Source organism: Mustela lutreola, chromosome 2, assembly GCF_030435805.1.
Source record: "Mustela lutreola isolate mMusLut2 chromosome 2, mMusLut2.pri, whole genome shotgun sequence".
NCBI classification, from domain to species: domain Eukaryota; kingdom Metazoa; phylum Chordata; class Mammalia; order Carnivora; family Mustelidae; genus Mustela; species Mustela lutreola.
Genome location: NC_081291.1, coordinates 159,480,756 through 159,507,975, shown reverse-complemented (window position 1 = coordinate 159,507,975; position 27,220 = coordinate 159,480,756). Strand labels below are relative to the sequence as shown.

Sequence of the window (27,220 nt, the reverse complement as noted above, 5' to 3'; positions counted from 1 at the left end):
TGCAAGGTACTTAACCTCTTATACCTCTACCTCCCACCTATAAAACAATACTGGTTATTACTTCTTAGAGGTTTGTGTAGTAAGTGAGATGAAAGAAATAAAGCAACTTATAACAGTGCCCAGTGCATTGTATGCATTCGATGCATGCTATTTATTATTATGTCTTATACATATCTGGATCCCCTATTTTATTTAGCATAGGAATACTCAAAAAAAGTTTTTAAACAAAATAGGGTTCTTTGCAGCAAGGACTATATGTTATTTAGCTTTGTATTCGCAGGAAAAGCACAGGGCCTAGCACAGAATAGAGCTTAATTCACGTTTGCTACATGAACAAATAAAACGTGAAAAGAAGTTGAAAACTGATGTAAGAGAATTGTTCTGCTATGTAACCCATTTTGCTTTATTAAACGTAATGGCTAAAACTAGGGCTTAATTTCTACTTGGTCAGAAAGTCAACAAAATATATGCTTTTTAAATTAGTGACAAATTTGCATTTTGTCCAATTTTACTTTGAAAACTGTACTCCAAAGCATTTTTAATGATCGCCTGATGAAATAATGAGTCATTGCTGCTCTCTAGTGGAAGAAGACAAGTTGTGCAATATAGATATTACCCTTAGCTAAGTGACTTCTTTAAAAATCACTTTTCTACTCAAATATTTCTTTCAAATACTTTTACACATTTTCAAAAACTGTCCCAAAACCTGCATGAATATTTCTGGTAACAAATTTTTTTGCATTCATCATCTAGTCTCTTTGGGAAATCAGTCATATCGAATACAATGTCTCACTTTTTAAAAATCTACACCAATTGTAATAAATTGCGACATAAATAGACATGTGGAAATTGCAACCAAAAAAGATCACAGTGGAGAATGCCATTTAGAAGTACAGCAAGTCTCCAGGGTACTTCTGTTGTGCTATTACTTAATTATTTGTGGTTAATCCCTCTGGTTTCTAACCAGTTTTCAAGCCACTTTCAGACCACTAAAGTTCTGCAGAGGGGTCACAAATTTCTGATGCACCTGGGGTATCATCTCTGAGCCTATAGAATGTGCAGAAGTTGGGGAAGAGAAGGTTGGAGGAATATACCAAAATGAAAAAGACACAATCTCTCTATATAAAGAAGAAGGTACATGCCACAAACACCACTAACTAAAAAGGAAAGCAAACTACTGTCAGAACACTATTCTATTGATGGCCCAAACTCAAAGACATGGGGGAAAGGGGAAGATTTGCTTTAGAAAGCCAGATGGTAAATGAATGGGCTCTTAAAGATGGATAAATCTTTAATAAAAATAAACAAAGGAAAAGTTATTTCAGAGTGAAAAAGTACAGATGAATTTTGGAAACAATGATTAGTCAAGTATGGTGGCAGTGGCAGGTGTATTCAGAAATAAAATCAGAAACAAAGACTAGTTACAAATCATGGAGGTCTTGAATGCCACACAGGAATTCTGAACTTTGACCTACCTGCATTGAACAGTTATTGAAAATTTTGTGAGAGGTCACAGTAAGATCCACATTTTTAGAAAGTAACATTTACTATAACTCAGAAGATAAACTGAACAGAGAAAGGCTAACATCGTGATCAGTTTGAAGGCCACTGCTAGCGCCCAGGCGAGAGAATCTGAACTCCAGCTATAACAGTGGCAATAGAGGAAAAACACCAATGTGTTTCAAAGAAAAACCAGTCATTCAACAGTGGCCTGATGCAGGGTATGAGGTAGGAGAGTATAATTAAAAATAAGAGAGAATAAAGAAATCTTTGCCTCTTGAGTCTAGGCAGCTAAAGAGACATTAAAGCCAATGAGACAGAGACAGTCTGACATTCTCATTCGTTGTCTATTTGCTACATGTGGTTAAAAGAGTGGTGTTGGGACGCCTGGGTGGCTCAGTGGGTTAAAGCCTCTGCCTTTGGCTCAGGTCATGATCCCAGGGTCCTGGGATGGAGCCCTGCATCGGGCTCTCTGCTCAGTGGGGAGCCTGCTTCCTCCTCTCTCTCTCTCTGCCTGCCTCTCAGCCTACTTGTGGTCTCTACCAAATAAAAAAATAAAATCTTAAAAAAAAAAAAAAAGACAGTGGTGTCCTAGTATCCACCACTTAGGTGTGTTATAATTTATTATCTTTTAAATAAGGAAGAAAGGGGAGATCAAAAATATGTAAGTTCATAATCCAACTTTTAAAAATTTTTAATAAGAATCTAAATCACATAATGCCTCTACCATTAGGATTTTCATTGGTAAAATAAAATGATGAAACCATGCTTCATCATTTCTAAGGTCCATTTTAAGATTTAAATTTTATTATTCTTTTCTCCTAACTGCTTTAATTAGTTAATCGTGAATATGTGTTTGAGTTGACAGCCAGTGTACACATGATATTCTAGACAATCCTGAGTTTATAAAAAACAGGGAAACTGTCCACAAAGAGGTGAAAACATGTCATAGGAAGGTGGAAAGGCATAAGGTAACAGAATCCTACAGAGGAAGAGGAAGGCTAAAGCCCAAGTGTCCCACCTTGAGAAACGGGACAAGCACCCATCCAGTGCCCCAAGCCAGAAGAAACCTACATGTTAGCTTTGACACCTTCTCCTCAATACCCATCATTCCAATTGACAACACTTCCAACCCATTTGCTTCTCTCCATCCCCACCGCCATCTCTGTAACTCAGGTCACCATCCTCTCTTACACAAATAACGTAAATAGCCTCTTTAAAAAAAAAAAAAAGTTACTTTTTAAAAGTAACAGTACCAAATGCATGATTCAAAAAAATGTATGATACAAAATCTTAAGATTACCATGAGGTGTATTATAAACATTTTCTTTCACCCCGACCCTCAGGGTCACAGTTCCCTTAATAAAAGGAAACCAAGCTAACCAAAGTTTTATGTGTCCTCCAAGATACATTTTAAATATATACAAGCAGCACATATATATTGGTTTTCCTTCCCCATTCTATTCACTCGGTACCTTGTTTTGCCACTTCAGAATACATTTTGGAGATGATCTCATATAAATACATAGAAAGCTCACTCTTTATAACACTGCAACGTATGGACATACCGTATGTTAAATACATGTGTATGCTATTGAGATACTCTATAAGTATGTTACCCCCAACTTTCTGTTTACACAAAGCAACAATGTTGCAATGAATATCTTTTCACTCACTTTCTCACAGTTGCAATTATACCTGTGGGCTTACTATGTTTATAATATATTTAATCTTCTGTTTCTATGAATTAAATGATTCAATGTTTACATTACTTTATTTCTACTTCCCTTCTACTCCTCTCCACACTCCAACACCTAATTTTCATGGATTATAAGATTTCTTTTAGTACTTATCTTTCAAGTTTTAAATATATATTTCTATTTCATTCATTAGCTTTAACTTCTGGCTTCCGAATATAAAAAAGTGCTTAAGTTACTTTCCATTTTTCCTCCTGCTTCTCATCTTTTATCTGTTCTATCATTTCCACCTGTCCAAGTTTATAAAATAGATTCCATTCTAACCATAACTCCCACTTTTACTTCCATCTCGAGCCTACATTTACTCATACTGCTACCTCGCTCCACTCCTTCTGTCACAGTTTTTCCGTTCATCCAAGTTGTTCAAGTTTTGCTGTTAGAATCTTGAGGAAATATCTGGGTGACTGGGGGGTTCAGTTGGTTAAGTGTCTACCTTTGGCTCAGGTCATGATCTCAGCGTCCCGGGGTCAAGCCCCCTTGAGTCTGCTTCCCCCTTCTCCCTTTGCACCTCCCCCTGCTCATGCCGTCGCCCTCTCTCTCTCAAATAAATAACATTTTTAAAAAAGATAATCTCGAAGAAATCCATCTGCTGTAGATATTCATAGAAATTATGTTTTCTAGGGGTTTTAATGTTCAAAGATATTTATTGTCTTTATAACTGGAATGATGATTTCACTGTGAATACACTCCTTGAGTCCACATTTTCTTTCCTTGAGGAATTTAAAGCATTGTTCCACTGTTTTCTAATGTTGATTGTTACTGTGCAGAAGTCTGAAGCATACTTTGTCCCAGGAAAGCTTGATACATAAAAGTCAGCACTGAAAGCATAGTTTTTAAAAAAATAAATGGTCCTTAAAGATTAAGACTCCTGTACAATGAGGCAAAAAGATCAAATTTCATACATGGAAAGAATGTTTTCCTAGGATGAAGTATGCCTTTTCCATATATAGATCCAAGGCTTTGTTTCTAGGAAGAAAAATCTTAAATTATACATTTAAAAATTGATCTATTCCATTTAATCTGTACCCTCTGATGTGTTGGATCTTCTTTACCTTTCCTATCAATTATTTTTGTTTCTAATTCTTTTACTTTTTTTATATATTCTGTTTCATTTTTCATGCTTTTCTTAATTCTACCTACCCTCCTTGTCTTCAAAATGTTTTCAGTTATGTCAAGTCTTCTTTTGGGCTAGTTTCAATGAGACTTTCATTTCTATAATACTTTCCTATTTCTTCCCTGGGTTCATTATTCAATTCCTTCTGTGGCCTCAGTATATCTTCCCTGAGTCTTTGGAGTTCTCTGGTTTGAGTTTTAATTTAGAGAGAGAATTCATGATTGAAAATTGTTATTATTTTGTTTTATCCTTTAATTCATGACAACATGCCCAGTCAAAGTTTTTATCTAATCCACTGTGACCCTTTTCCTAACAATAATTTTCTTTCTCCACTTATCTTTCTTGTTTATTATTTCTTTCCTCTTTTGGGGGGAGGTGAGGGGTATACATATATATATGATCCCTGCTGATTCCTTTTTAAATTACTGCTCACGTTTTAATGTGTTGAGTTCTTCCACTGGTCACTACTGGTAAGAGGTTTATAAGAGAAAGGAGCCAAGACCATGCTCTAGATTAGCAGAAATTCTTCCTGGATCATAATGGTGTTTCTTATGGTACAGGGTTATGTGTTAACTTCTCTTTGCTTTCAGTTCTCTTTAGTCACCAAAGATCAGTAGCTCTAGGGTTCCCCCAGATGCAGCATCTTTCTCAACAAAATCTCTCTTAATACAATCTCTCTCCTCTACTCTATCTCACTTATAAATAAAATTATGGCTTATCAGTGCGATTCTCCATTCACTCTTATTGGCCTGCTTCTCATTTTTCTGAACTAGGTCTAGGGATGCTCCCACTGGCACACTGCCACTATTCCAAATAAGTAAGTGTTAGGGGATTTCTTTTCCCCCTAAAAGTATAGCATCTCCTCAGGAGAACTTCTCCTTGCCAGTTTGGGCTGAAATAGGATATATAAGAGCATCTTTCTGTATCTTCCCATACTCCTTTTGACCATAACTATTGTCAGGAGTCCTTTCTCATATAGGGTAGTTCAGGGATATAGATCTCACCTAGAGTTTTTCAAAGACTGAATTTGCAGTTCTATTTCCTGCTCTTCTTATCTTGCATCGATTTCTGAAAGAAGAGCGTAGTGCCATCTTTCCCTGGCCATTTTATAAATGGAAGTCTCTAGAACAGGATTTTTGGTTGTGGTTTTTTTGTTTGTTTGTTTTAGATTTTTTACTTTTATTTAAACTTTTTTTTTCAGTGTTCCAAGATTCATTGTTTAGGCATTTTATTACTCTCCCCAACGCTGATCTACTCCTTAGACTCATTTTTTCCTTACAACAAAAATTATCTAAAATGCAAGTATGATGTCAGTACCTTGCAAGAAACCCTTTCATGACTCTGCATACTCTTTTATCATTTAAATTTCAGTGTATTTAGCTTATGTTATATTTGTTTCAGGTGTACAATATAGTGATTCAACTGTTCTGTATATTACTCCATGCTCATGAAGATGATGTACTCTTAATCCCCTTCACCTATTTCATGCATTTCCCCCCCTTCTACCTCCTCTGCTATCTTTTTGTTTTTTGGTTTGTATATTTTTTCCCCTTTGTTAATTTTGTTTCTTAAATTCCATATATGAGTGAAATCATATGGTATTTGTCTTTCTCTGACTGCCTTTTTTGCATAGCATTATACTCTCTAGATCCACCAACATTGCTGCAAATGGCAAGATTTCATTCTTTTTGATGGCTGAATAAAAGCCTATTTTGTGTGTGTGTGCATGAGCATGTGCACACATGTGTGTTAGATCTTCTTTATCCATTCATCTGTTGATGGACATGGGCTCCTTCCATAATTTAGCAGTTGTAAATAATGCTGCAATAAATATAGGGGAACACATATCTTTTCAAGGAAGGATTTTCTTATTCTCTGGGCAAATACCTAGTAGTGTGATTCCAGGATCATAGGGTCTTTCTAATTTTTTTTAAGATTTTATTTATTTATTTGAAAGACAGATCACAAGTAGGCAGAAAGGCAGGCAGAGAGAGAGAGGAGGAAGCAGGCTCCCTGCTGAGCAGAGAGCCCGATGTGGGGTTCGATCCCAGGACCCTGGGATTATGACCTGAGCCAAAGACAGAGGCTTTAATCCACTGAGCCACCCAGGTGCCCCGGGTCTTTCTATTTTTAATTTTTTGAGAAACCTCCATACTGTCTTCCACAGTGGCTGTACCAGTTTGCATTACCACCAACAGTGCATGAGGGTTCCTTTTTCTCCACATGCTTGCCAGGATTTGTTGTTTCTTGTGTTGTTCATTTTAGCCATTCTGACAGGTGTGAGGTGATACTTCATTGTGTCTTTGATTTGTATTTTCCTGATGATTAATGATGTTGAGCATTTTCTCATGCATCTGTTGGTCGTCCATATACCTTTAGAGAAACGTTTGTTCATGTCTTCTGCCCAATTAAAATTGGATTATTTGTAGGTTTTCTGGTATTGAGTTGTATAAATTCTTTATATATTTTGGATACCTTTATTGGATATGCCATTTACAAATATCTTCTCCCATTCCATTGCTTGTCTTTTAGTTTTGTGGTTGTTCCCTTCTGTTCAGACACTTTTTATCTTGATGAAGTCCCAGCAGTTTATCTTCGCTTTTGTTCCCCTTGCCTTAGCAACATACCTAGAAAGATGGTGCTATGACCAATGTCAGAGAAATCACTGCCTATCTTCTCTTCTACGTTTTTTATGGTTTCGTGTCTCCATTTAGGCCTTTAATCCACTTCGAGTTTATTTTTGTGTATGGTATAAGAAAGTGGTCTAGTTTCATTCTTTTGCATGTAGCTGTGCAGTTTTCCCAGTGCCATTTGCAGAAGAGACTATCTTTCTCCTATTGCATATTCTTGCCTCCTTTATTGAAGAGTAATTGTGGGCATATTTCTGGGCTTTCAATTCTGTTCCATTGATCTATGTGTCTATTTTTGTGCCAGTACCATACTGTTTTGATTACTACAGCTCTGTAATAACTTGAAATCTGGAATTGCAATACCTCCAGTTTTGCTTTTCTTTTTCAAGGTTGCATTTGCTATTCAGGGATTGTTTATTCTAGTTCTGTGAAAAATGTTCTTCGTATTTTGATGTGATAGCATTAAGTATGTAAGTTATTTGGGGTAGTATAGGCATTTTAACAATATTTGTTCTTTCAATCCATGAGCATGGAATGTCTTTCCATTTCTTTGTGTCTTCTTCAATTTCTTTCATCAAAGTTTTATAGTTTTCAGGTACAGGTCTTTCACCTCTTTCATTAAGTTTATTTCTAGGGATTTTATTTTTGGTGCAGTTGTAAATGGGATTGTTTTCTTAATTTTTCTTTCTTCTGCTTCATTATTAGTGTATAGAAATGCAATGGATTTCTGCACATTGATTTTGTATCCTGTGACTTTAACTGAATTCATTTAACAGTTCTACTAGCTATTTGGTGGAGTCTTTAGGGTTTTCTGTATATAGTATCATTTCATCTGCAAATAGTGAGTTTTGACTTCTTCCTTGCCAGTTTGGATTTCTTTTATTTCTTTTTGTCATCTGACTGCTGTAGCTAGGACTTCCAGTACTATGTTAGATAAAAGTGGTGATAGTGGACATATTTATATTGTTCCTAAGGAAAAGCTCTCAGTTTTTCTTCATTGAGTATGATATTAGCTGTGGGTTTTTCATATTATGATCTCTATCATAGTGAGGTATGTTCCCTCTAAGCCTACTTTGTTGAGGGTTTTTATCAGGAATGAATGTTGTGCATTGTCAAATGTTTTTTCTGCATGTATTGAAACAACCATATGGCTTTTATCTTTGCTCTTGTTGATGTGATATATCATGTTGGTTGATTTGCAAATATTGAACTACCCTTGCATCCTAGGAATAAATCCCACTTGATCACAGTGAATGGTTTTTTTAATATATTGTTGGATTCTGTTTGCCAATGCATATATATTTTAGAGAGGAAGAGAGCTGGCAGCAGAGAAAGAGGGAAAGAATCTTAAGCAGGCTCCACACCAAGGGTGGACCATGATGCAGAGCTCAACCTCAGAACCTTGAGATCATGAGGTGAGCCAAAATCAAGAGTCAGACACTTAGCCAACTGAGCTACTTGGGCAACCCCAAAATATTTGCCAATATTTTTTCGAGGATTTTTGCATCCATGTTCATCAGAGATACTGGCTCTTTTTCTTTTTCTTTTTCTTTTTTTTTTTTTTTGGTGGTGTCTTTATCTGGTTTAATATCAGTGTAATGCTGGCCTCATAGAATGACTTTGGAAGTTTTCTTTCCTCTTCTATTTTTGGAAATGTTTGAGAAGAATGAGTGTTAACTTTTCTTCAAATGTTTAGTAAAACTGTTGTTCAACATAGTATTGGAAGTCCTAGTCTCAGCAGTCAAATAAAAAGAAAAGAAAGGCATCCAAATTGGCAAGGAAGAAATCGAATTTTCACCCTTCACAGATAACATGATACTCTATGTAGAAAACTTGAAAGACTCCACAAAAAATGGCTAGAATAATACAGGAATTCAGCAAAATCACAGGATATAAAATCAACCTACAGAAATCTGTTGCCATCTCTTCTCGGCCTTTTGGCTAAGATCAAGTGCAGAAATCTGTTGCCATTTCTACACACCAATAATGAAGCGGCAGAAATAGAAATCAAGGAATCAATCCCATTTGCAATGGCACCAAAACCTATAAGATACCTAGGGAAAAAACTTAACCAAACAGGTAAATGATCTGTACTCTGAAAACTGTAGAACACTTACGAAAGAAATTGAAGAAGACACAAAGAAACGGATAAACATTCCATGCCCATGCACTGGAAGAGCAAATATTGTTAAAATACTCCCCAAAGCAATCTACACATTTAATGCAATCCTATCAAAATAACACCAACATTTTTCATAGAACTAGAACAAAACTTCTAAAATTTGCATGGAAAGAGAAAAGATCCTGAATAGACAAAGTAATGTTGAAAAAGAAAACCAGAGCACCTGGGTGGCTCAGCTCAGGTCGTGATCTAAAGATTGTGAGACTGAGCTCCACATCAGTCTCCCCTCTAAGCAGGAAGTCTGCTTGAAATTCTTTCCCTCTGCCCTCTCTCCCCACTTTCTCTCTCTCTCTCTCAAATAAATAAATCTTCCAAAAAGAGAGAAAGAAAGAAAAAAGAAAGAATAGAGAAAGAAAAGAAAAGTAAGAGACATCACAATTCTGTACTTCAAGCTGTATCAAAGCTATAATCATCAAGACAATATGATACTGGACAAAAACAGACACATAGATCAATGAAACAGAATAGAGAACCCAGAAATAGACCCACAACTCCATGGTCAACTAATATTCATCGAAGCAGGAAAGAATAACCAATGGAAAAAAGATAGCCTCTTCAACAAATGGTGCTGGTAAAACTGGACAGCAACATGCAGAAGAATGAAACTGGACCACTGTCTTACCCCATACATAAAAATATATTCAAAATGGATGAAAGATCTAAATATCAGACAGGAAACTATGAAAATCATAGAAGAGAATACAGGCAGTAACCTCTTCGACCTCAGCCATAGCAACTTCTTACTAGACATGTTGCCAGGGGTAAGGGAAACAAAAGCAAAAATGAATTATTGGGACTTCATCAAGATAAAAAGCTTTTGCACAGTGATGGAAACAACCAGCAAAATTAAAAGGGAGCCTATTGAATGGGAGAAAATATCTGCAAATGACATATCTGATAAAGGATTAGTGTCCAAAATCTATAAAGAACTTACCAAACCCGGGGCATGTGGATGGCTCAGTGGGTTAAGCCTCTGCCTTCGGCTCAGGTCATGATCTCAGGGTCCTGGGATCAAGCCCTGCATCAGGCTCTCTGCTTAGCAGGGAGCCTGCTTCCTCCTCTCTCTCTGTCTGCCTCTCTGCCTACTTGGGATCTTTGTCTGTCAAATAAATAAATAAAATCTTTAAAAAAAAAAAAAAAAAGAACTTACCAAACTCAACACCCAAAAAACAAATAATCCAGTTAGGAAATGGGCAGATGACATGGATAGACATTTTTCCAAAGAAGACATCCAGATGGCTAACAGACATGAAAAGATGTTTGACATCACTCATCATCAAGAAAATATAAATCAAAACCATGATGAGATACCACCTCACACATTTCATAATGGCTAAAATTAAGCACACAGGAAACAGCAGATGTTGGTGAGGCTGTGGAGAAAGGGGAACCCTCATGCACTTTTGGTGGGAATGCAAACTGGTGTAGCCACTCTGGAAAACAAAATGGAGTTTCCTCAAGAAGTTAAAAATAGAACTACCCTACAACCAAGCAATTGCACTACTAGATAAATAGGTAAATAGGTAAATACCTATTTACTGTACAACCAAGCAATTGCACTACTAGGTAAATACCTATTTACCCAAATGATATAAAACTACAGATTCAAAAGGACATATGCACCCCAATGTTTATAGCAGCATTATCAACTATAATTAAACTATGGGAAAAGCCTAGGTGTCCATCAACAGATGAATAGATAAAGAAGATGTGGTATATATTTACAATGAAATGTTACTCAGCCATCAAAAAGAAAGAAACCTTGCCATTTGCAATGACCTGGATGGAACTAATTAGATTATATCATGCTAAGCAAAATAAGTCAGTTAGAGAAAGACAAATACCATATGATTTCATTCATATACGAAATGTAAAAAACAAAATAGAAGAACACAGAAGGGAGGGTAAAACAAAATAAGATAAAAACACAGAGGGATGCAAACCATTACAAGACTCTTAACTATAGAGAACAAACTGAGGGTTGGTTACTGGAGGGGAGGTAAGTACAGAGATGGACTAAATGGTGATGGGAATTAAGGGGAGCACACACTGTGATGAGCACTGGGTGTTACGTGTAAATGATGAATCACTAAATTCTGTTCCTGAAACCAATAATAAATAAATAAATGAACAAACAAACAAACAAATGTTTGTAAAATTCACCTGTGGAGCCACTTTTGTTTGTTGGAAGTTTTTTTATTATTGATTCTATTTTATAGCTGGTAATTAGTCTGTTCAAGTTTTCTATTATTTCCTGCTTCAGTTCTGGTAGGTTATATGTTTCTAGGAATTCATCCATTTCTTCTAGGTTGTCCAACTTGTTGGCATATAATTTTTCAAAATATTATAATCTTTTTGTATTTCTGTGGTATCAGTTGTTATTTCTTCTTTTTCATTTGTGATTTTGTTTATTTGAGGCCTTTTTCTCTCTCTATTATGAGTCTAGTTAGAGGTTTGTCAATTTTGTTGATATTTTCAAAGAACCAACTCCTGGTTTCATTGATCTGTTCTATTGGGGTTTTTTTAGTTCCCATATCATTTACTTTTGCTCTAATCTTTATTATTTCCTTCCTTCTGCTAATTGTAGGTTTTGTTTGTTCTTTTTCTAGCTCCTTTAGGTGTTAACATTAGATTATTTGAAATTTTTCTTACTCCTTGAGGCAGGCCTGTTTTGCTATAAACTCCCCTCTTAGAACCACCAGATTATGCTAAGTGGAATAAGTCAAACAGAGAAAATAAATTATCCTATGGTTTCACTCATTTATGGAACATAAGAAATAGCATGGAGGACATTAGGAGAAGGAAGGGAAAAACGAAGGGGGAGAAATCGGAGTGGGACATGAACCATGAGAAACTATGGACTCCAGGAAACAAACTGAGGGTTTTAGAAGAGAGGTGAGTGGGAGTCTGGGTGAACCTTGTGATGAGTATCAAGGAGGACACAGATTGCATGGAGCACTGGGTGTTTAATGCAAACAGTGAATCATGGAACACTACCTCAAAAACTAATGATGTACTGTATGGTGACTAACATAACATAATTAAGAAAAACAAAAAAAAAAAAGAACCACTTTATCTGCAGCCTAAAGATTTTGGTCCATTGCATTTTCATTTTCATTCTTCTCCATGTAATTTTTCATTTCTTCTTTGATTTCCTGGATGACCCATTCATTGTTTCATAGAATGTTATTTAAACTCCACATATTTGTGCTCTTTCCAGACTTTTTTCTTATGGTTGATTTCTAGTTTCAGAGCATTGTGGTCAGAAAACATGGATGGTGTGATTTCGATTTTCAATTTGTTGAGATTTGCTTTGTGGCCTAATATGTGATCTATTCTGGAGAATGTTCTGTGTACATTTGAAAAAAATGTATGTTCTGCTGCTTTAGGATGGAAAGCTATGAATACATGTGTTAAAATCATCTGATCCAGTATGTCATTCAAAGTTGTTGTTTCCTCATACGTTTTCTGTTTGGAGCATCATCTGTCCATTGACACAGTGGAATGTTAAAGTCCCCTACTATTATTATATTACTATTTATTAGTTCCTTTATGTTTTTTATTGCCTGTTTTATGTATTTGGGTGCAACCATGTTGGGTGTGTAAGGATTTATAACTGTTATATTTTCTTATTGGATTGTCTTCTTTACTATTATATAGTATCCTTCTTTGTCTTAGTCTTCTTTGCTACAGTCTGTTTTAAAGTCTGCTTTGTCTGCTCTAAGTATTGCTACCCCAGGTTTTGTTTTGTTTTTTTTTTTATATCCATTTGCACGATAAATGTTTCTCCATCCCCTCATTTTCAATCTGCAGGTATCTTTAGATCTGAAATGAGTTTCTTATAAGCAGCACATAAATGGACTTGCTTTTTTTTTTTTTTTTATCCATTCCATCACCCTATGTCTTTGATTGGAGCACTTAGTCTATTTACATTAAAAGTAACTATGGTTAAGTATTTTTTATTGTCATTTTATTACTTGTTTTGTAGTTGTATTTGTAGTTCTTCTTTGTTTCTTCTCTTGCTCTTCTCTCTCACAGTCTGCTAGCTTTCTTTAGTGATATACTTGTGATATACTTGATTCCTTTCTTTTTTTCATATCTATTACTAATTTTTGATTTGTGGTTACCATTAGGTTTATATATGACATCTTCTACATAAAGCGATCTATAATAACTTGATGGTCACTTAAGTTTGAGCACATTCTTTACTCTTCACCCCCCTACATTTTTTGATATGCAATATCATATCATACTTTACTTCTTTTTATTTTGTGAGTCCTTTGATTTTTACAGATATACTTATTTTTACTGCTTTTGTGCATCCTACTTTTCTTTTTTTTTTAAAGATTTTATTTATTTATTTGACAGAGAGAAATTACAAGTACACTGAGAGGCAGGCAGAGAGAGAGAAGGAAGCAGGCTCCCTGCTGAGCAGAGAGCCCGATGCAGGACTCGATCCCAGGACCCTGAGATCATGACCTGAGCCAAAGGCAGCAGCCTAACCCACTGAGCCACCCAGGCGCCCCGCATCCTACTTTTCTTACTTTTTGTCTTTGTTTATGGTCTTTCCTTTCCACTCAAAGAGTCCTCTTTAACATTTCTTACAGGGTTGGTTTAGTAGTCATGAACTCTTTCAGCTTTTGTTTGTCTAGGAAACAATCTCTCCTTTTATTCTGAATGATAGCCTTGCTGGGCAGAGTATTCTTGGTGGCAGACCTTTTCCTTTCAGCACTTTGAATCCCACTCCCTTCTAGCTTGTAAAGTTTCTGCTAAGCAATCTGCTGACAGCCTTATGGGTTTTCCCTTCTATGTAATTGTCTTCTTTTCTCTTGTTGCTTTTAAAATTCTCTTTATCACTACTTTTTGCCATTTTAATTACTATGTGTCTTGGTATGGACCTCTTTGGGTTGACTTTGTTGGTGGTCTACTGTAACTGGATATCTATTTCCCTCCCCAGATTAGGAAGTTTTCAGTTATTATTTCTTCAAATAAATTTTCTGCCACCTTTTCTGTCTCTCCTTCTGGGATCCCTGTAATGAAAATGTTATTATGTTTGATAGAGTCACTGAGTTTCCTAACTATATTCTCGTTTTGTGTAATTTTTTCTCTAATCTGCTAAGCTTGATTACTTTCCATTATTCTGTACTCCAGGTTTCTTTTTTTTTTTTAATATTTAATTTATTTATTTGACAGAGAGAGAGAGAGAGAGATCACAAGTAGGCAGAGAGGCAGGCAGAGAGAGAGGGGGGAAGCAGGCTCCCTGCTGAGCAGAGAGCCCCATGCGGGGCTCGATCCCAGGACCCTGAGATCATGACCCGAGCCAAAGGCAGAGGCTTAACACACTGAGCCACCCAGGTGCCCCTGTACTCCAGGTTTCTAAGTAATTCTTCTGCTTCCTCTAGCTTGCTGTTTATGCCATCTAGTGTATTTTTAATTTCATTTATTGTGTTCTTCATCTCTGATTGCTTCTTTTTTATGTTTTATGTGTCTTTGTTAAGGGTCTCACTGAGGTTCTCCAGTTTTTTCTCAAATCCAGTGAGTTTTTTTATGAACATTACTTTAAATTCTTGATCAGATATCTTACTTACATTCATTCTACTTGGTCTCCTGCTGTGGTTTTATCCTGTGCTTTCATTTAGAACATATTTCTCTGTCTCTTCATTTTGTCTAATTCTCTGTGTCTGTTACTGTGTGTGTTAGGGCTGTCATCTCTATCTCTTGCTCTTGAAAGTAATGGCCTTATGAAGAAGATGTCCTGTAATGTCCTGCAATAAAGTGTTCCCTGTTCACCAGGACCTGATGCTTCAGGGGTATCTCCTATGTGTGTGGTGTGTGCCCAGCTATTGTTTCTTGGCCACTTTTTCCTTCAGACCAGTCATTTGCAGAGGTTCTCTTTGCCTTTTATGGACAGCATTTCTTCCCTTACCAGTGTGGGGCAAGAAGTTTTAACAAGGAGAGCTCTGGTATGCTTGCAAAATGAGACCCTCCTCTGCTACCACCACTACCACCATTGGGACCAAGGTTGCATAAAATGCACGGAGATGCAAGGTTTGCACTGATCTTCTGGGGGAAGGGACCTGCAGTGCCCAGACTGAGACAAACATGACCAGAAAGGGTGGATTCTGCAGAAGTATATGCGTTGGGGGTGGTATAAGCAAGTTAGGTAGTAGAATGTCAGTGCCCCACTGATTACACTGTGGAGCACGGGAGGATAAGGCACTTGCCAGTTTCTTTGTTCCTAGAGAATTACCTTCAGACTTTCTCTGAAATGGGCAAATAATTCTCCTTCCCATATGCCCCAGGTGTTTCCACACTGCTGCTTCTACACTGTATCTCCATGAGCTATTTGTTGTCCTGTTTCTTTAAGGCCAAGGACTCAACTTCTTGTTACCTTCAGGGTTCTCCCAGAACTGAGCACACTGATTTTTAAGATTCCAGGCTTTTTTTTTTCTTTCACATTTTGGGGGTTATTTATTGATTGCGAGTCACATAGCAAGAGCTGTAGCAGGCACTATGGTCACTAAAGCACTGAGACAGAGCCCTACCCACAAGGAGATCACCATGCCATAGGCGAGAAACACACGTTTTTAAAAAATCAAATACTCGGCATATAGTGTGGATAGTCTGTTGCATGAAGCTGTTGGGAGAGGTATGGGGTCAGTGTCCAGGCTAAGGGACTCCCCATTGTGATGCTCACATGGTGTGTCCTGCTTCAACCATGAGGCCACACTGGTCCTCCCCAGTCTGTGCCTTGTGAAATTCTTAGAGCATCCTTCTGCCTCTAGATCTTCAGTCCAAAGTGAAGACACTGACACTTTGCCTTTGGGTTTCTCAAGGCTCAGTCATGATAAGGCCTCCACTCACAGAGACTGCAAAGTCAGGCCAGGAGTTGATAGGAAGCTAGTTGTTCTAGACATGGCCTAGCACATTCTTTATCCTGAGGGGCTCAGCATGCCAAGGCTTCCCAGCAGAAACCATGCATCTGAAGAAGTGTCAAGTCGAGTGCTGGTGGACGTGTTGTGAGCAGAAGATTCCAGGTTGTAAGTGTGACTGGTTGTAAGAACTCATGAAATTAAGCACCTCCAGTTTTCAAGCCAAATGTTATGGGGATTCATCTTCTCAGTACAGGATCCTCTGTGATAGTATGTTTCTCACGCTTTCCAATGCCCAGGCGACCCTCTCTGCAGCAGAGGCCCACATCTCCACCCTTCCTACCTTTGTCAATATGGTGTCGCCTCTAATTTAGTTGTGGAGTTTATGCTACCAGTCTTTAGGTCATTATTTACACTAATTTGAGTGTTATCTAGTTATTTACACTAATGTAATTATTATTTAGCTGCATCCATGGGAACAGGTGAGCTTAGGGACCTCTTACTCCATTATCTGGGCCCCCCTCTCAACTCTCTGATCTGGCTCCCCGTCTATCTCTCCTCTCTCATCTATTTTTCTCCAGCTCCCTCCTACTCAGTATTACAGCATAATGAATTTCATTTAATTATTCAAACTCTCCATGATCTGTTCTGCCTCCAGGCAAGCAACATGCTCTTCTCTCTGCCTGAAATATTCTTCTGACATTGACCATTCCATTTACTTCTTCACTCTTTATAACCCTTCAGAATCATAACCCTTTTAGAATCATAATCACGAGTTACTTCTTTATTGTTTACTAAGCCCTATGCTAAGCACTTTATATTAACTCATTTATTTTCACAGAAAACCAATGAGATCAGTAATATTATTCTCCCTATTTTAAATATGAGAAAACTGAAGGTAGTAAAGATTAAGAAATTTGTCAAAGGTAACAGAGCTAGTAGATGTTGCACCTGCAGCTAGACTCTAGCACTCCAAAGGTCCTACAGCAAACTGACTATACACCACACTACTTTTACGTCACTGCTCCTCTCCCCTCAACTTTAATTCAAGTGTCCCACTTACATAAACGAATACCTGTTTGTACATCTCCTGCCATAGCTCTTAACACATTTTTATAGTTACTTGTTTTATCATAAATCCTTTCTAGAACATGAATTTCTTCAGGTTAAGAACTGTATCTATCTTGTTTCCTTTTGTATCTCCCTTGCTCAATAAATATAAACATATATATATTACCAGTGAAATTTTTAAAATATATTTTCCAGGATCAAGAAATGGGAGAGTATAAAAAGAAGTCAGTATCATAAAAAGCCCTTCTTTCAGCTAAGTCATCAGAGATAATAACTACAATTAGTTTTAAAATCTAATAATAAGTAACTCACCACTATTAGAAAAGTAGTCCCACCAGAACAAAAGTCCCACCAGAGACATCCCTCTTTGTACCTGAGAGAGGTGAAGAAAAAAAGATTCTATGTTGTGATAACATTATAATAATAGACAAATCCCATATTTTATAATTAAAAAATAGCTGCTTTTAATAAGACATATTTGAATACATGATTTGAGTACAAAATATTAGGTGGGAGCCATTTCATTAGACTACTTAGTCACACAGGAAAAATTTTTTAAAAGTGGTTTATCTGAAGCTAACACAGTTTAGATTTACAGGAGACCACCTAACGGGATGGGAGCACCATACAGGACTTCTGACCTTGTTTGTCTTCTGTTTTACTCCTTGTAGAAAGTCATCTGCATCAATTTCAACAAGTTATCAGAAAAGTAGCACACTCATCCAATCTTTCTTAGTAAACTATAGTTTCTCTGCCATAATCAGTAATGAGTTAAAGGTTACAAGCTCTTTGAAGATTAGGAAATCACAGATACATTGAGTCTCTTCACTAAGAAGATGGCATTTACTGGTTTTCATCAATAGATCTAAATCTCTAAGATCTAAGATTAGACAATGTTTTCTTAAACATAACAAAAAAAAACAGGTCATAGAAAATCATTAAAATTTAATACCTATGTATGTCAAAGGATACCATCAAGGAAGTAAAAAGACAACACACAGCATGGGAGAATATATTTGTAAATAATATATTTCATATGGGATTTATATCTAGAATACATGAAGAATTCTTACAACTCAAAATAAATAGACAAGTAACCAATTTAAAATGGGCAAGGATTCTGAATAGACATTTCTCCAAAGCAAATACACAAATGAGCACTAAAAACATAAAAAAATGTTCAACATCAGTAGCCATCAGGGAAATGAAAGTAAAATCCAGAAAGATATACCACTTCATGCCCACTAATAAGGCTGAAATAATAAACACATAATAATAAGTGTTGATGAGGATGTAGAGAAATTGGAACACTCATATATTGCTGATGGGAATGTAAAATTGTGCAGCAATTCTGGAAAAGAATTTTTGTGCTCCTCAAAAGATTACACAGAGAATTATCATATGACCCAGTGATTCCACACCAGGTATCTAGCAAATAGAAATTAAAATATATGTACACATAAAACCTTGTACATGAATGTTTACAGCTGCATTATTCATAATAGCCAAAAAGTAGAAACAATGTGAATGCCCATCAACTGAAGAATGGATAAACAACATGTGGTATATCCAAATAATAAAAATCATTTGACACTAAAAAGAAAATGAAATACTGATACCTGCCAAATTGTTGTAGTTTGGAAACATTATGCTAAATGAAAGACATGGGTTTTATTGTATCATTCCATCTTTGTGAAATGTCCCAAATAAGCAAATCCACAGATACCAAAGATAGAATGGTAATTACCCAGGTTTGGGGTGACATGGGGGAGGAATGAGGAATGATTACTAATGTGTATAGGATTTCTTTTTAGAGTTTTAAAAATACTCCAAAATTAGATTGTGGTGTGGTTGCAAAACACTTAATATGCTCTGAGTTAATCTTATAGTATATGAAATACATGCTAACAAAACTATTTTTAAAAAAATACATAATTAACAGGGATCCTGGGTGGCTCAGTTGTTGAGTGTCTGCCTTCCCCCTCAGATCATGATCCCAGTGTCCTGGGCTCAAACCTGGCATCACACTCTCTGCTCCATGGGAGACCTGCTTCTCCCTCTTGTGCTCCCTCTGCTTGTGTTCCTTCTCTCACTGAGTCTCTCTCTGTCAAATAAATAAATAAAATCTTTTTAAAAAATGCATATTTAAGGGGCACCTGGGTGGCTCAGTGGTTTGGGCTGCTGCCTTCGGCTCGGGTCATGATCTCAGGGTCCTGGGATCGAGCCCCGCATCAGGCTCCCTGCTCCGCAGGAAGCCTGCTTCCCTCTCTCTCTCTCTCTCTCTCTGCCTGCCTCTCTGCCTACTTGTGATCTCTGTCTGTCAAATAAATAAATAAAATCTTTAAAAAAAATGCATATTTAAGTATGCATTTAAAACACTTAGCCTTGGGGCACTGGATGGCCCAGTCGATTAAGTGTTCAACTCTTAGTTTTGGCTCAGGCTGTGGTGATCTCAGGGCTGTGGGATCAAGCCCCACATCAGGTTCTATACTCAGCACAGAGTCTGCCTCAGTTTCTCTCTCCCTATCTGCCTCTGCCCTTCCCCCCCACACTTACTCTCTTTATCTCCCTCTCTCAAATAAATAAATCTTTAAAAACACTTAGCCTCATGCTTAAAGAATAAGACACCAAGCAAAAGGAACAAAACAAAACAAAAACAAGAAAAAAATTATCTTCCCTAGTCCAAACCACAGATTCTTTTTTTTTTTAAGATTTTATTTATTTATGAGAAAAAGAGAGAGAAAAGCAGGCTCCCCAGTGAGCAGGGAGCCTGATGCAGGACTCGATCCCATGACCTGGGATCATGACCTCAGTCAAAGGCAGACCCTTAACCATCTAAGCCACCCAGGTGCCCCAAACCACAGATTCTTTATTTTTTTTTTTTTTATCACATAATGTATTATTTGCTTCAGGGGTGTGGGTCTGTGAATCATCCGTCTTTCACAATTCACAGCACTCACCATAGCACAAACCCTCTCCAATGCCCATAACCCTGCCACCCTATCTCTCCTACCCCCACCACCCAGCAACCCTCAGTTTGTTTCCTGAGATTAAGAGTCTGTTATGGTTTGTTTCCCTCCTGATCCCATCTTGTTTCATTTATTCTTTTCCTAATCCCAAACTCCCCACATTGCATCTCCCCTTCCTCATATCAGGGAGATCATATGATAGTTGTCTTTCTCTGATGGACTTATTTTGCTCAGCATAACACCCTCTAGTTCCATCAACATCATCGCAAATGGCAAGATTTCATTTCTTTTGATGGCTGCATAGTATTTCGTGATATATATATATATATATATATATATATATATATATATATATATATATATATATATCTCACACCTTCTTTATCCATTCATCTGTTGATGGACATCTAGGTTCTTCCCATAGTTTGGCTATGATGGACGCGGCTGCTATAAACATTTGGGTGCATGTGCCCCTTCGGATGACTACATTTGCACCTTTAGGGTAAATACCCAGTAGTGCAATTGCTGGGTCATCGGGTAGCTCTATTTTCAACTTTTTGAGGAAACTCCATGCTGTTTTCCAGAGTGGTGCAATGCAATGTTTGGTAGAATTCCCCCGGGAAGCCGTCTGGCCCTGGGCTTTTGTTTGTTTGGAGATTTTTAATGACTGTTTCAATCTCCTTGCTGGTTATGGGTCTGTTCAGGCTTTCTATTTCTTCCTGGTTCAGTTGTGGTAGTTTATATGTTTCTAGGAATGCATCCATTTCTTCCAGATTGTCAAATTTATTGGCGTAGAGTTGCTCATAGTATGTTCTTATAATAGTTTGTATTTCTTTGGTGTTAGTTGTGATCTCTCCTCTTTCATTCATGATTTTATTTATTTGGGTCCTTTCTCTTTTCTTTTTGATAAGTCGGGCCAGGGGTTTATCAATTTTATTAATTCTTTCAAAGAACCAGCTCCCAGTTTCATTGATTTGTTCTATTGTTTTTTTGGTTTCTATTTCATTGATTTCTGCTCTGATCTTTATGATTTCTCTTCTCCTGCTGGGCTTAGGGTTTCTTTCTTGTTCTTTCTCAAGCTCCTTTAGGTGTAGGGTTAGGTTGTGTACCTGAGACCTTTCTTGTTTCTTGAGAAAGGCTTGTACCGCTATATATTTTCCTCTCAGGACTGCACCCAAAACCATAAGATACCTAGGAATAAACCTAACCAAAGAGGCACAGAATCTATACTCAGAAAACTATAAAGTACTCATGAAAGAAATTGAGGAAGACACAAAGAAATGGAAAAATGTTCCATGCTCCTGGATTGGAAGAATAAACATTGTGAAAATGTCTATGCTACCTAAAGCAATCTATACATTTAATGCAATTCCCATCAAAGTATCATCCATCTTTTTCAAAGAAATGGAACAAATAATTCTAAAATTTATATGGAACCAGAAAAGACCTCGAATAGCCAAAGGGATATTGAAAAAGAAAGCCAACGTTGGTGGCATCACAATTCCGGACTTTAAGCTCTATTACAAAGCTGTCATCATCAAGACAGCATGGTACTGGCACAAAAACAGACACATAGATCATTGGAACAGAATAGAGAGCCCAGAAATAGACCCTCAACTCTACAGTCAACTAATCTTCGACAAAGCAGGAAAGAATGTCCAATGGAAAAAAGACAGCCTCTTCAATAAATGGTGCTGGGAAAATTGGAAAGCCACATGCAGAAAAATGAAATTGGACCATTTCCTTACACCACACACAAAAATAGACTCAAAATGGATGAAGGACCTCAATGTGCGAAAGGAATCCATCAAAATCCTTGAGGAGAACACAGGCAACAACCTCTTCGACCTCAGCCGCAGCAACATCTTCCTAGGAACAACGCAAAAGGCAAGGGAGGCAAGGGCAAAAATGAACTATTGGGATTTCATCAAGATCAAAAGCTTTTGCACAGCAAAGGAAACAGTTAACAAAATCAAAAGACAACTGACAGAATGGGAGAAGATATTTTCAAATGACATATCAGATAAAGGACTAGTGTCCAGAATCTATAAAGAACTTAGCAAACTCAACACCCAAAGAACAAATAATCCAATCAAGAAATGGGCAGAGGACATGAACAGACATTTCTGCAAAGAAGACATCCAGATGGCGAACAGACACATGAAAAAGTGCTCCATATCACTCGGCATCAGGGAAATACAAATCAAAACCACAATGAGATATCACCTCACACCAGTCAGAATAGCTAAAATCAACAAGTCAGGAAATGACAGATGCTGGCAAGGATGCGGAAAAAGGGGAACCCTCCTACACTGTTGGTGGGAATGCAAGCTGGTGCAGCCACTCTGGAAAACAGCATTAAGGTTCCTCAAAATGTTGAAAGTAGAACTGCCCTATGACCCAGCAATTGCACTACTGGGTATTTACCCTAAAGATACAAACGTAGTGATCCAAAGGGGCACGTGCACCCGAATGTTTATAGCAGCAATGTCCACAATAGCCAAACTATGGAAAGAACCTAGATGTCCATCAACAGATGAATGGATCAAGAAGATGTGGTATATATACACAATGGAATACTGGGCAGCCATCAAAAGAAATGAAATCTTGCCATTTGCGACAACATGGATGGAACTAGAGCGTATCATGCTTAGTGAAATAAGTCAAGCAGAGAAAGACAACTATCATATGATCACCCTGATATGAGGAAGTGGTGATGCAACATGGGGGCTTAAGTGGGTAGGAGAAGAATAAATGAAACAAGATGGGATTGGGAGGGAGACAAACCATAAGTGACTCTTAATCTCACAAAACAAACTGAGGGTTTCTGGGGGGAGGGGGTTTGGGAGAAGGGGGTGGGATTATGGACATTGGGGAGGGTATGTGCTTTGGTGAGTGTTGTGAAGTGTGTAAACCTGGTGATTCACAGACCTGTACCCCTGGGGATAAAAATATATGTTTATAAAAAATAAAAAATTAAATGCTGAAGAAAAAAAAAAAGAAAAATCAAACAAACAAAAAACAAACAAACAAACAAAAAAAAACCCAAAGAGATAACCTAGATGAAAAGGACAAATTCTTAGAAATACACTACCAAAGCAGACTCAAGAAGAAATAGAAAAAAATCTCAACAGATCAGTAATACATAAACAGGTCCAATCAGTAACCAAAAACCCTCCAAAAATTAAAAAAAAAAAAAGAGCTAGTAATATATGACCTCACTGATGAATTCTACCAACAACAATTTAAAGAAAAACTAACACCAAGCCTTCACAAATTCTTTGAAAGAATAAAAGAGGAGGGAACACTTTTTAACTCATTCTATAAGGCAGCATTACCCTGACACCAAAACCAGACAATAACAATAAAACTACAAACTAATCTCTTATGAATATAGATATAAAAATTCTCAACAAAATACTAGCTAATTGAATCCAGAAACATACTAAAAGCATCACATCCTGTGACCAAGCAGTATTTATTCCAGGAATGTAAAGGTGGTTCACCATACAAAAATGAATCGATGTGATATCCCATATTACTAGAATGAGGGAGATTAAGGAGGGCACATGATGTAAAGGACACTGGATATAATATAAGTCTGATGAATCACTGACCTCTAGCTCTGAAACCAATAACACATTATATGTTAATTAACTGAATTTAAATAAAAATTAAATAATTCAAAAAAACAGAATAAGGGAAAAAACACATAATCACCTCAATTGATATATAAAAAGAATTTTAGGGGCGTCTGGGTAGCTCAGTGGGTTAAAAAGCATTTTAAAATTCCAATACCTTTTCCTGATTAAAAAAAAAAAAGTACTCAGAACAAATCAATGAAACTAGAAACTGGTTCTTTGAAAGAATTAATAAAATTGATAAACCCCTAGTCAGACTTATCAAAAAGAAAAGAGAAAGGACCCCAATTAATTAAATCATGAATGAAAGAGGAGCGATAACAACCAACACCAAAGAAATATAAACATTTATAAGAACATATTATGAGCAACTATATGCCATCCAATTTAAAAATCTGGAAGAAATGGATGCATTCCTAGAGAAATATAAACTACCAAAACTGAAACAGGAAAAAATAGAAAACCTGAACAGACCCATAACCAGTAAGGAGATTGAAGTAGTCATCAAAAAATCTCCCAACATACAAGAGCCCGGGACCAGAAGGCTTCCCAAGGTAATTCTACCAAACATTTAAAGAAGAATTAATACCTATTCTCCTGAAACTGTTCTAAAAAATTGAAATGGAAGGAAAACTTCCAAATTCATTTTATAAGGCCAGCATTACCTTCATCCCAAAACCAGATAAAGACCCCACCAAAAAGGAGAATTACAAACAAATATCCTTAATGAGCACGGATGCAAAAATTCTCACCAAAATACTAGCCAATAGAATCCAACAGTACATTAAAAGGATTATTCACCACGACCAAGAGGGATTTACTCCTGGGCTTCGAGGTTGGTTCAACATCCACAAATCAATCAATGTGATACAACACATTAATAAAAGAAAGAACAAGAACCATATGATACTCTCAATAGATGCTGAAAACGCATTTGACAAAGTACAGTATCCTTTCTTGATCAAAATTCTTCAAAGTGAAGGGATTGAGGGTATATACCTCAATATCATCAAACCCATCTATGAAAAACCCATAGCAAATATCATTCTCAATGGGGAAAAACTGAGAGCTTTTTCCCTAAGGTCAGGAACATGGCAGGGAGGTCCACTATCACCACTGCTATTCAACATAGTACTAGAAGTCCTAGCCTCAGCAATCAAACAACAAAAAGAAATAAAAGCATCTGAATTGGCAAAGAAGTCAAACTCTCACTCTTCGCAGATGATAAGATACTTTATGTGGAAAACGCAAAAGACTCCACACCAAAACTGCTAGAACTCATACGGGAATTCAGTAAAGTGTCAGGATATAAAATCAATGCACAGAAATCAGTTGCTTTTCTATACATCAACAGCAAGACAGAAGAAAGAGAAATTAAGGAGTTGATCCCATTTACAATTGCACCCAAAACCATAAGATACAGGAATAAACCTAACCAAAGAGGCAAAGAATCTGTATTCAGAAAACCATAAAGTACTCATGAAAGAAATTGAGGAAGACACAAAGAAATGGAAAAATGCTCCATGGTCATGGGTTGGAAGAATAAATATTGTGAAAATGTCTATGCTACCTAAAACAATCTACAAATTTAATGCAACCTCTCTCAAAATACCATCATTTTTTTTTTCAAAGAAATGGAACAAATAATCCTAAAATTTATATGGAACCAGAAAAAACCCAGAATAGCCAGAGAAATGTTGAAAAAGAAAGCCAAAGTTGGTAGCATCACAATTCCAGACTTCAAGCTCTATTACAAAGCTGTCATCATCAAGACAGTACAGTACTGGCACAAAAACAGACACATAGATCAATGGAACAGAATAGAGAGCCCAGAAAGAGACCCTCAACTCTAAGGCCAACTAGTCTTTGACAAAGCAGGAAAGAATGTCCAATGGAAAAAAGACAGCCTCTTCAACAAATGGTGTTGGAAAAATTGGACAGCCACATTCAGAAGAATGAAACTGGACCATTTCCTTACATCACACACAAAAATTAAACTCAAAATGGATGTAAGACCTCAATGTGAGACAGGAATCCATCAAAATCCTTGAGGAGAACACAGGCAGCAACCTCTTCGACCTCAGCCACAGCAACTTCTTCCTAGAAACATTGCCAAAGAAAAGGGAAGCAAGGGCAAAAATAAACTACTAGGATTTCATCCAGATTAAAACTTTTGCTTTGGAGAACAGTGTGGAGATTCCTCAAGAAATTAAAAATAGAACTTCCCTATGACCCTGCAATTGCACGACTGGGTATTTACCCAAAGATACAGATGTAGTGAAAAGAAAGGCCATCTGTACCCCAATGTTTATAGCAGCAATGGCCATAGTCGCCAAACTGTGGGAAGAACCAAGATGCCCTTCAACATATGAATGGATAAGGAAAATGTGGTCCATATACACTATGGAATATTATACCTCCATCAGAAAGGATGAATACCCAACTTTTGTAGCAACACGGATGGGACTGGAAGAGATTATGCTGAGTGAAATAAGTCAAGCAGAGAGTGTCAATTATCATATGGTTTCACTTACTTGTGGAGCATAACAAATAGCATGGAGGACATGAGGAGTTAGAGAGGAGAAGGGAGTTGGGGGAAACTGGAATGGGGGGTGAACCATGAGAGACTATGGACTCTGAAAAACAATCTGAGGGGTTTGAAGTGGCGGGGGGGTGGGAGGTTGGGGTACCAGGTGGTGGGTATTATAGAGGGCACGGACTCCATGGAGCTCTGGGTGTGGTGAAAAAATAATGAATACTGTTATGCTGAAAATAAATAAAAAATAAATTTTAAAAAAAACCCTAAAAAAAAAAAAAACTTTTGCACAGCAAAGGAAACAGTCAACAAAACCAAAAGGCAACTGACAGAATGAGAGAAGATATTTGCAAATGACATATCAGATAAAGGGCTAGTATCTATAAAGAACTTATAAAACTCAACACCCAAAGAACAAATAATCCAATCAAGAAATGGGCAGAGGTCATGAACAGAGAATTCTGCAAAGAAGACATCTGATGGCCAACAGACACATGAAAAAGTGCTCAACATCACTCAGCATCAGGGAAATACAAATCAAAACCACAATGAAATATCACCTCACACCAATCAGAATAGTTAAAATTAACAAGTCAGGAAATGACAGATGTTGGCAAGAACGCGGAGGAAGGGTAACCCTCCTACACTGTTGGTGGGAATGCAAGCTGGTGCAGTCACTCTGGAAAGCAGCATGGAGGTTCCTCAAAAAGTTGAAAATAGAGCTATCTTATGACCCAGCAACCACACTACTGGTATTTACCCTAAAGATACAAATGCAGTGATCCAAAGGGGCACATGCACCCAAATGTTTATACCAAAAATGTCCACAATAACCAAACTATGGAAAGAACCTAGATGTCCATCAACATCTTATTTATTTATTTGATAGACAGAGATCACAAGTTGGCAGAGAAGCAGGCAGAGAGAGAGGGGGAAGCAGGCTCCCTG

The 27,220-nt window shown here is 37.1% G+C and overlaps 1 long non-coding RNA gene across 1 annotated transcript in view; it reads right to left on the bottom strand.

The window, feature by feature from the left end:
• The window catches only part of LOC131825098 (uncharacterized), a 44,005-nt gene that overhangs the window by 10,483 nt on the left and 6,302 nt on the right, over window positions 1-27,220 (bottom strand). The window contains exon 2 of the long non-coding RNA XR_009351127.1: window positions 17,439-17,499. This is a non-coding gene — a long non-coding RNA (uncharacterized LOC131825098). The remainder of the gene's footprint in view (window positions 1-17,438; window positions 17,500-27,220) is intronic.